The following is a 10,137-nucleotide window of genomic DNA, read 5'->3' on the forward strand; positions in this document are numbered from 1 at the left end:
CTCGAGATGGGGGAACTCTCCTGGACAGTCTCGGTGGGCCCAAAGTCATCTCAAGGGTCCTCGTAAGAGGGAAGCAAGAGGGTCAGTCACAAAAAGTAGATGTGATGAAAGAACCACAAGTTGGAGTGATGTACTTTGAGGATGGCAGAAAGGGCCACGACCCATGGAACACAGGAGGCCCCTAGAAGAAGGAAAGGGGAGGAAATGAATTCTCCCCTAGGAGGAACACCATCTTGCCCATACTTTGATTTTAGCCTTAGGGAGACCCAGTTCTGATTTCTGACCTTCAGAACTGTAAGGTAATAACTTTGTGTTCTTCAAGTCACTAAGTCTGTGGTCATTTGACACAGCAGCAGTAGGAAACGAATGCCATTTTTATCCACTTCGAGGAAATCGTGCATCTTTGAAAACTTTGAAATTTGCTTTGCAGTCACAGTGGGAGCTGGACGCATGGTTGATGTTCTGTGTCTGCCCCTCCAGTCATCCCACCCAGGCCCTCATTCTCCTATGAATGTCACACAGCCAAGTCCTCCCTGGGAACTGCCCTCTGCAGAAGATAGCAGCCTCACCCAAGGTTATGCCCCCTCTCCACTGGGGCAGCCTGCATTGAATGAACAGTCAATCCCAGGGGACAGAGTCTGGCCTTGATTTGGATAGTTTCAGGCTCATCCCAGCTTCAGAGCTCCACGTGGTGCTCAGTGGTGGCTGCATCATGGTTTAGCTTCTCCCCTGTCTAAGGTGCTCCTCTCTCTCCCTCCTGGGCATTGCTGCCCAGAGCACTCTCCAGGAATTTTCTGCATGCAAATCAGCTCTCAGACATGTTTCTTGGTATACTCCATGTAAGACAGCAAACATTTAGATTGTGTTGCTTGCAGTCAAGGGAGTCAGATGGCCTCAGGCTGGTCTGCCTGGAGCAGAGACAACGTTTGTAGTTTTAACAAGATGATTGATGGAGGTGAACAGAGAAGGCCGTTTGCTGGGGATGACAGTATATGTAGTCCATTCACTTGTGAGGCTCTTCCTCTTACAAAGACCTATGTTTGTTTCCTTTGCTGCACAGTACCTGTCAGGACTTGGATAATGAACCCACATGTAAAGGGACTGCGTAAACTTGTCTTTCTGTGTCTGCACATCCCCTCCAGACAAGCCCAGCTCAGCAGCCTGCTGGATACCACTAAATAACCCTCATCAATGCCAAATAAACCAGAGAATCATCCTGATGAACCCTGACCCCTCACCCCCAAATCATGACATAGAATAAAATGTTTTGTGTCACTAAGTTTGGGGCTGTTTGTTACACAGCAGTGGAAACATGGAACAGTCATTTGGACTGACCTTTGGACAGTCATTTGGAGAGGTGACATCATATTAAATGAGTAGCAAGTACCACTGCAGGAATTAGTGGGGGTGGAGGGAGCACCTCCAGATCGGAAGGGCAAAAAGGAAAGTTTTGAGACTGTACTAAGTGCCAAGCCTCAGGCAAGGGCTTCCACCTCTGCTATCTCGAAGAGTCTTACAGTCCTTGGGTGAGGTGGGAAGCCCTCTCCCCGTTCTACAGAGGGGCAGATGAAGGCCTGGAGAAAGGTAAGGTGACTTGTTCAAAGTCACACCACTAGTTCCTTGCATTCAATTATTTACAAATTAATTAATTAATTCAACAAGTATTTCATGAGTGTCTGCTATACGGCAAGCTCCATGCGAGTTCCTGGGGAAGCATCATGAAAAAAAGAAAGGGTAGAGTTGGTAACAGGGATTGGGAGTGCATTTGGGAGAGAGGGCTGCAGATGCAAGTCAGGTGGTCAGAGTGGGCTTCTCCAGGAGGGAACACTTAAGCCAGTATGGAAGGGGATAAGGGTGGGAACTTGCGGTCTAGGAAAGCTTCCTCCACAGCTCTGGGGCTCAGGTCTACAGCCTGCAGGGCATAGATACTCCTGAGCTTTCCGGTATAGAAACCTGCACCGCCTTCAGCTGTGTTGGGCACTGCCTGGGCCCTCCATTGGAGGCAGGGCAGGGCAGGCAACGTGGCACCAGATAATGATGCCTCTGTGTCGCCCACACTGGCCGCACCAGCTGCAAGAGCCATCCGGTGGCTCCAAGTTAATTGCTCCAGAGCACAAGGGGCTGTATAATTTGGATCAAAGGGCCCCTCTCTTGAAGTCTTAATTGTGGCACTTCACGCTGCCCTGGGGCGAGCTGAGCCACAGCAGCACTGCCTCTGGGGTGGTGCCTCTGGTCTCAGCTTTGCCACTTGCCACTGTGTGTTGTCTACCTTTCCTGGCCTCAGTTTCTTTGCCTATAAAATGGAAGTGAAAAGATCCTCCTTCCCACTACCCCCTACCGTAGGCGAGGATGAAGCCAGGAAGTTGGTAGGCAAATAATGTCATAAATACGTCTTGAATCCTAAGTCCTACCTACACTGGACAAATTGCTGTTCTTTGAACTCACCCTGGTTATTGATCCATCCATCCATTCATTCAGCATTGCCTGTGTGCCCATTTTGTGCTAGGCATGGGTTCTGGGGTTGCAGAGGTGACCAAGACACCGTCACTGGCCTCTATGAGCTGACTGTCTGGAGACGGGCAAGGGTTGAGTAGAGAACCACAGTCCTGCTGGGAACGGGGTCTTTGGGCTGGGCTTTGAAGCTCACACAGGAGTCTGCCCCCTTTATGCGAGGACATCCAAGCGGAGGAAAGTGCACATGCAGAGGCAAGGCATGATGCGGTGTGTCAATGGGGAATGCTCACTGGACAATGGAGGCAAGGGCTTTACAGGCCAGCAGGGGAGTCTGGACTTGAGAGCCATAGAAGGGTTTTAAGCAAGGGAGAGATAGATCGGCTTTATCTGGGGGGAGGGATCTCTTGTAGCAATATGCAGGCCAAAGAGTGAGAGGCTGGGGGCAAAGAGATCAGGAAGGAGGCAGTTGCAATGGCTTAAATGAGACTTCATTCCTACACTCCGTGAATACTTTTTGAACACCTACTGTAAGCCAAGCACTGGGCAGGCTCTGGGAAAATGTGAGAAAACGTTTGCACTCTAATGGGGAAGAAGACAATAAATATAAATATGTCAGGAAGTGTCAGATGCTGACAAGAGCTCCAGAGAAAACTCAAGCAGACGTGAAAGGGTCCCTGGGGTAGGCAGGCCCTTAGCATCCCTGCTCTGTGCCTTCTGCTTCCTCTTCCTGGACTTCAGGGACTGGAAAGCTAAAAACTACATTTCCCAGACTTCCTTGCAGTTCTGGATCCAAGACAAATTAGGTTCCATCAAATAGATGCATCTGGAGCCCTGGAAGCACAAGCAGGGCGAGGCCTTCTTTCCAGCGCTTCAGGCTCCTTTTTGTTGGCAGCCAGGGCACGTTTCTGCCGCAGTCAGCGTTCCAGTGGAGTGTGGTTCCTGCAGGTTCCTAGAGGGTGAGGGGCAGTTTTAGCAGTGGTTGCAACCTTCTGATTTCCTCTCCCTGATCCCTGATTATAGCCATAGCTGTGGTCCTTTACTGTTGAGATCTAACCTCCTATATAAAGTGTGCAAAAGTGAATTCTTGATTAGTTTTTTACATGTACACATACATCCATATAACCACCCCATCGTCTAGCTATAAAGCATTTCCATCTGCCCAGTGCCGTGGGCCCCCTAAGCTCCGCAGTCGAAGCGGTGACCTTCTGGTTTCCCATCTTACCATGGTGGAAACCTTAGTAGCCACCCTGGCCAGTCACTCCGAGGCGGTTCAGCCTCCAGCTCCTCTTTAGCCTTCCCAAGAGGTTTGCAAGCACCTCATCCCCTGTTAAGTCTCTGAGAAAACAGAAGGGGCCTTGGGAGTTGGTGTTGCCAGATGCAGCACACAGAGGTTTGGGATGATGCCTCCTAATATGCTGTGCGGTTCTGGGTAGGCAGGAGGTAGAGAGAGGGGATGGGGGCATTTGGTGGTACACAGAACAGAGGAGGTAGAACCAAGGCTGCTCCCTGTGCAGTTTCCTTGGCCAGAAATGCCCTCCCCACTACTGCATTGTGAGTAGGAGAGTGGGTGCCACCTTCAAAGCTCAGACGCCACAGCTTCCAGAGGTCTGCTCTGACCCACTAGGTAGCTAGATCAGCACCTCTGCACCTGTGAATCTGGGCCAAGCAGTGCTTTGTTATATATAATTGTAATTGTGCCTTGTACACAATTCCATCTTTAGGACAGTGCGTCCTGGCAGGGACAAAGGGCAGGGATGCTGTTCTTCCTTTGTGTTCCATTGTTCACCACCGTACCTGGAGTATCAGTCATCTCAGCTTGACCGTGAGTTACAGGTTCTCAGGGACGTCGTATCTTAGTTATCTGGGTCCCTGCGGACCAGCACAGGTCTCATCCTTCTCCATTGCTAGAGAGAATATCAGGAGCCATGTGGCCCAGGCAGGGGGCAGCCTCTGTTACCCAGAGCCATAGGCACTGCAGGGAAGCAGAATGAGGAGCAGGACCTCAGGGGATCCATGTGGCCGGTGCTGCTGCCCAGGGCTGTATTCTACATGCTGCAGGCTTTCCTGTGCGTGGCCCAGGTATGGGGTTTCAGGAGGGCCAGGGCTGGGCTGGCTTCGGCTTGGCCACTCAGTGGGTGCTCACTGACAGTGAGTGTTTAGCTTTATGTTCCTGGGGAATCAGATGGCCTCAGTTCAAATCCCAGCTCTGCTACCTGCCAGCTTCAGGGCCTTCTGTGAGTCTCTCAACCTTCTGTGTCTCCGTTTTCTCATTTCTGAAAGAGGGACAGCTATTCATAGGGTTTATCACAGGTCTGGTTCCTTGGGAAACAGATTCTGTGATTCTTGTGCCCAAGATTTTAGTGGTGCATCTGAAGGAACAAGTGAAGCAGGGCTCAACAGCATGGCAGAGGTGACAAGAGTCAGGAGAGGCCGCTCTGCAAATGGAGCAGATCCAGCCCCTTGGGGTGGATTTGGGGCCACTCCTCCTTCCTGTCTTGGCCAACAGGGCTCTTTAGTTAAAGGCAAATATGGCGGAGGACTCAGGAATAAGCCTCCGCCACCAACACGTACTGCAACACAGAGCTGTGTCCCTCCTGAACCGTGTCATCTGCCATAGCCTTGCTGTGAGAATACACAGTTACTGTTTTTCTGTGTTGGTGAGGCCAGCAGTCACAGCTCTTCTGGTGAGAAATGTTGTTATATTTGTGGGGAGCGGCATTCAGGACAGCTCATGCAAAACCATGCTAACCAGGCCTACAGGTGAGGGAGAGGCAGGAGGCAGAGATCACAGGTGAAAACAATCTGTGCCCAAATTCTGGATGGGGCCTTAACTGCAAACGAAGATCCCATCGGTTTGGTGTGTCCCAGGAGGCAATGCCAGGGAGAGAACCGGTGGCTGGAGTTGTTTTGGCTCTGTCCATGTTTCCCAAATAAAAAAGTTGTGCACCAAGCAATTCCCCATTTAAAAAAAAAAAAAAAAACTTGATTTCCCTGTGGAACATAAACTGTAGCTTAGCATTTCTTGGCAGCCAGTGGTTTCCAGAATTTCATGCAGGTTAAAAATAAAAATGCAAAGCATTGTGATAATCCCTTCTGTTCTCGCGGCTCTTTCCACTTTGCCAAGTATTTTCCCAGCCATCTCACCCCACAGATCCCCACCACAATCTTTCCAGGCTGGGAGTTTTATTCCTAATGGTAGATGAGAAAACTGAGGCACCCAAGGCCGCAGAAAGGGAAGCAAGATCCCCCAGACTCAGGCCAGGCCCGTTTGGTTCCACATGGAGCAACCTTCTACTCGGCCACTTGTCTTCTTCTTAATGTATCAGGTGAGATCGGGAAAAATACTAAATATCACATCACTAACGTGTTCAAAGCCAACTGGTATTCCCAATAGGGTTGGAATTGATGTCCTCGTCCTTCCAGCTTAAACCTGGGGGACATTTTCCTGTCTATGTCTTACTTGGTGTTACCAGTCAGGGTCCAATGGGAAAGAGTATTTTCAAGTATTTAATAATGAGACTGTTTATAAGGGCTGGGTAGTATTTGCAAGGGGATGAGTGTGGAGCTCATCCTCAGCTACAGCCCCATTTGGGGGTCAGGGTCCAAGAACTCAGGGGACTGGGCCACTGTCCTGGAGGAGGGAGAGAAGGGGGCCTGTGAGCTCAGTGAGGGAGACTGGATCCTCTTCCCACTGACCAAGACTGTGTGGCCTGCAAGACTGGACCCAAGGTCACAGGCTCATGGCAGCTGGGTTCAGGGCAGCTGGGTGTTGAACAAATGAAGGGCTTGCCAGGATTCAGGTCTCCAGAAATGGCAGCTCAGAAAAAGGTCTCTCCTCCAGGTGGAATCCAGCAGAGAATGTTACCTGGGGCCATCACCCCCAGGCATTCGTGGAGGCCCCCGTCTGACCACCTCCTTGCAGAGCTGTTAGCCCATCTCACAGTCTGCTCCACCACTTGGTAGCTGTAGCGGTGTCACCATGCACCTGTTACTCAGTGACTTTGAGCCCCAGGCTCTAATATACAGCAATAGACTGGGTGCTTGAGGTTGTTAATTTGTGAATGCAAGATATACCTAGAGTGTGCTCATAAAGTAATCTTCTGAGAAAGAAATGCCATGAAGGGAAATGGTGGCATGGTATCATGGAGCTGAGCCACACACAGATACAATATCATATAGTTCCTCTTGCTTCTTCCAGGAAGTCTCCCCAGACTGGTGCTACCCTCCGTCTGGAATGAGAATCTCCTTTGGGCTCCCACATTCTTCGTGCCTCTATCATAGCATGTATGAGTCCACATCTCTGGGTCCCTTATTGGCCATTCCTCAAAACTGTGAGCTCTTTGAGAACAGGAACCTTGTCCTTTTCTCCCCTATAACCTCAGATCTAGCATATTTCCTGGCACATAGGAGGTGTTATAGACAATGTTTGTATGTCCTCAACATTCATCTGTTGAAATCTTGTCTCCATTGTGATGGCATTAGCAGATGGGGCCTTTGGGATTGGGACTTAAGGGTGGAACCCTTATGAATGGGATTAGTGCCCTTATAAAACAGAACCCAGAGAGCTCCTTCCCTTTTCTGCCATGTGAGGTTACAGTAAGAAGAAAGGCCATCTATGAGCCAGGAAGTGGGCCCTCACCAGACAACAAACCTGCAGGCACCTTGATCTTGGACTTCCCAGCCCCCAGAACAATAAAAAATAAATTTTTATTGCATAAGCTGCTCATGTTATGGTATTTTGTTATAGCAGCCCAAATTGACCAAGACAGAAGGCCTATCCCTCATCAAATAGTTGTTAAATGAAGAATGAATAAATGAATGAATGAATGTATCCTTCAGCAATGCTGTGAGGCAGGTGGAATAGACAGTATTGATCCATCTTATAGAAAGGGAAACAGATTCTGAGAGTAGAAGTCACTCACCCAAGGACACAGCAGCAAGTCTGTAGTTGACCTTGCATTAGAAAGTTTCAAGGGTTTTGTAGGATGATAAATCCTGATCTTGTCTTTTGTCTAGCTGTCTTCTAAGAGCACAGCCCTGACCCTAGAGAATTCCTCCTGTTCTGCAAAAAGCCAGTGGAGGCCCAGGGACCTGAAATAGGCCAGGGGAGCAAGGAAGGGCTGTTTCTCACTCAGAAAATAATGGCACCCAAATCCCTGTTCACCTTATTTAATGCTCCAAATTTTCTGAGAGGTCTAATTGAACATTCCTCCGTGGAACCCTCTGGGTGGAACAATTAACCGGCCTCTTAGCAGCGAGTAGCTCCCTGGGCAGGCCCCAGATTTATGTCTCCTGGGGAGGCAGCCTATTAGCTGTGGCCATAAATCTCGGGGCCCTGGCTGGCAAGGTGGATTTTAATAAAATCATAGGGGACGGAGCCAGGCTGGGGCAGCAGATTTCCGGGGGGAGAGCCAACATTTGCCTGTAATTAATCGGGACGCCTTTGAGCTCTGGGGAAATGCCCAGGATTTTAATGAAAATTCAGGAGCTGGAAGCAGTGACCAGTTGGCAGCCACATCAGTGTCCCAGCTGGGATTGGGGATGCAAGGAACCTGGGGGAGCTGGGGCCACCCCTGCCAAGAGGTCTTGACATGGGGTGTTATTCAGGGGACACTAGTACAATTATCCTGCTTGTTTAACTGTTAGAATACTTACATACTAGTTGGTAAATTGTTTCCTCAGCCCCCTATGGGCCTCCCACTTTCTAGGCACCCTTGCACAGGAATCCCTGGGCTTCCTCGTAATCCCAAAACAAAAGGGTAGATGCCTGGCCCAGCAAGGGGCTTCCTGATCCTTCAGTCTTCTTGGTCAGTGCTCAGGGCCTGAACTTGGCTGTCCTGTTAGCCAGGTCTGCACATGTTAAGGTGCCCTAGGGGCCCACCCAGGTGACCCTCTTTTCATCTCTCTTCTCTCTACATTCTCCTGCCCATCTATATCTCCAGTTCATCCCCCTCTCTTGAGCTGCAGATTCATATCCTCAACCACTTCCTTGACGTTTCCTCTGGAAATCACGGACATCACCTCTCCAACACATCCAAAACCAAACAGCTCCTCCCCAAACTTGTTCCTCCCTCCTCCCTGGGCCCTCCATCCTGATCTTAATAAACGCCACTACTTTTGCTTCATTTACTCGTTCAGGCCAAAATCTCAGGGGTATTCTTGGATGCCTCCCTCCATTTCCTCATCCCTCAACAAGTCTTGCCAGCTCTTCCCCCAAAGGTCATGTCACCCAGTTCCTTCCTGGTCCTAGCTGCCATTGGATGCTGCCTGGATAGCTGCCATCAACTCCTACTTTGTGTCCTTGCTTCCATTCTTGCCTCCCTGTCTTCTCATCCACACAGTGGCCCAGGAGAGCTCAAATGCCACTCCCAAGAAAGACTTCCCCAACCATGCTAGCATCGCGATAATGAGCGCTGAGGCTTCCTGAGCACCAGGCCCTGTCCCAGGTGATTCACATGCTCCTTGTTCAACCCTCTGGACAACCCTGTGACAGCATGTGCTATTGTCATCCCCATTTTTCAAATGAGATACAGAGATGTTAAATAATTTGCTTGAGGCCACACAAATGGTTGGTTTCAAAGTCTGTGCCTCCTGTTCCAAGGAGACCTCCCCGCCCCAACCTCCTCCTGCCCCAGCTCTTGTCCCAAGTGTCCCCTGTCTGCTGTTTATTTCCGTTTAATCACACCTGTTTGCTATCTGACCCCCAAAGCCTGCGATCTCCTGGAAGTGGGACCTTCACTCTTGTTCACCAGCTCCTGGCACACAGTGGGTGAACCATAAAGATGTGTTAACTTGAACCCATTTTGTTGTCAGCAGATAGAAGGTGGGAAACTATTTTGGAAACCACGTAGTCCCCACATGTGTCCCAGATTGGCCAAAAGGTTTTTCCTCTTTGGGAAGGGATCAGCTGTCATGCTGTATGGAGCAAGTCCCCGGAATCCCACCCTGGGGCTAGACATATTCTCTTGTTACTTTTTATTATGGGAGGCAGGGGAGAAAGATGCACGCTGTCAAGGATAAGATTGGGGATTTGCTGAAAGGGTAGATCCTGTGTTAAGTGTTCACATCACTCAAGGAAAAGGACAGAGGAAAGGAGGGAGGGAAAGAGAAAAAAGGAAGGAAGGGAGGGAGGTAAGGAAGAAAGGAAGAATGGAAAGAAGGAAGGAAAAGAGAGAGAAAGAAGGGAAAGAAGAGAGAGTGAAGAGAGGAAGTCAGAAAAGTTTGTAAGAGTGGGAAGGGACCTTAGAAATCATCTAATCATTACTTCATCTATATTGTAAATATCAGTGAACCTGAGACCCTGGCGAGTAAGTGACTTGCCCAGGGTCATGTAAGTTCCTGGTTAAACTAAAACTACTTAGGAGCCAGCTCTCCTGTCTCAAAATCCAGGGTACGTTGTATGTAGCAAAGAGTTCTTCTTATACGACAACACTAAAACTCAATGTCTGGCTTTTTTCTCTATCCCTGGAGAGGTAGTTAAGTGTATCTGGATAAACCAGGCCATGTTTTGGGGAAGGTGTTTCAGAGAGAGGAAGATGAAAACTGTAAACAAGACTAGTCTAAAATCCATATAACATAGGCCACTGCCTGGATGGTGGAACTTCAGGATCACAGCAGAGCTTTTTCCTCTGACTGAAAACATCTCCATGATGTTGTATCCTCACAATTCTTTATCCAGGACAA

The sequence above is a fragment of the Pan paniscus genome, chromosome 3, assembly GCF_029289425.2.
Source record: "Pan paniscus chromosome 3, NHGRI_mPanPan1-v2.0_pri, whole genome shotgun sequence".
In the NCBI taxonomy this organism is placed as follows: domain Eukaryota; kingdom Metazoa; phylum Chordata; class Mammalia; order Primates; family Hominidae; genus Pan; species Pan paniscus.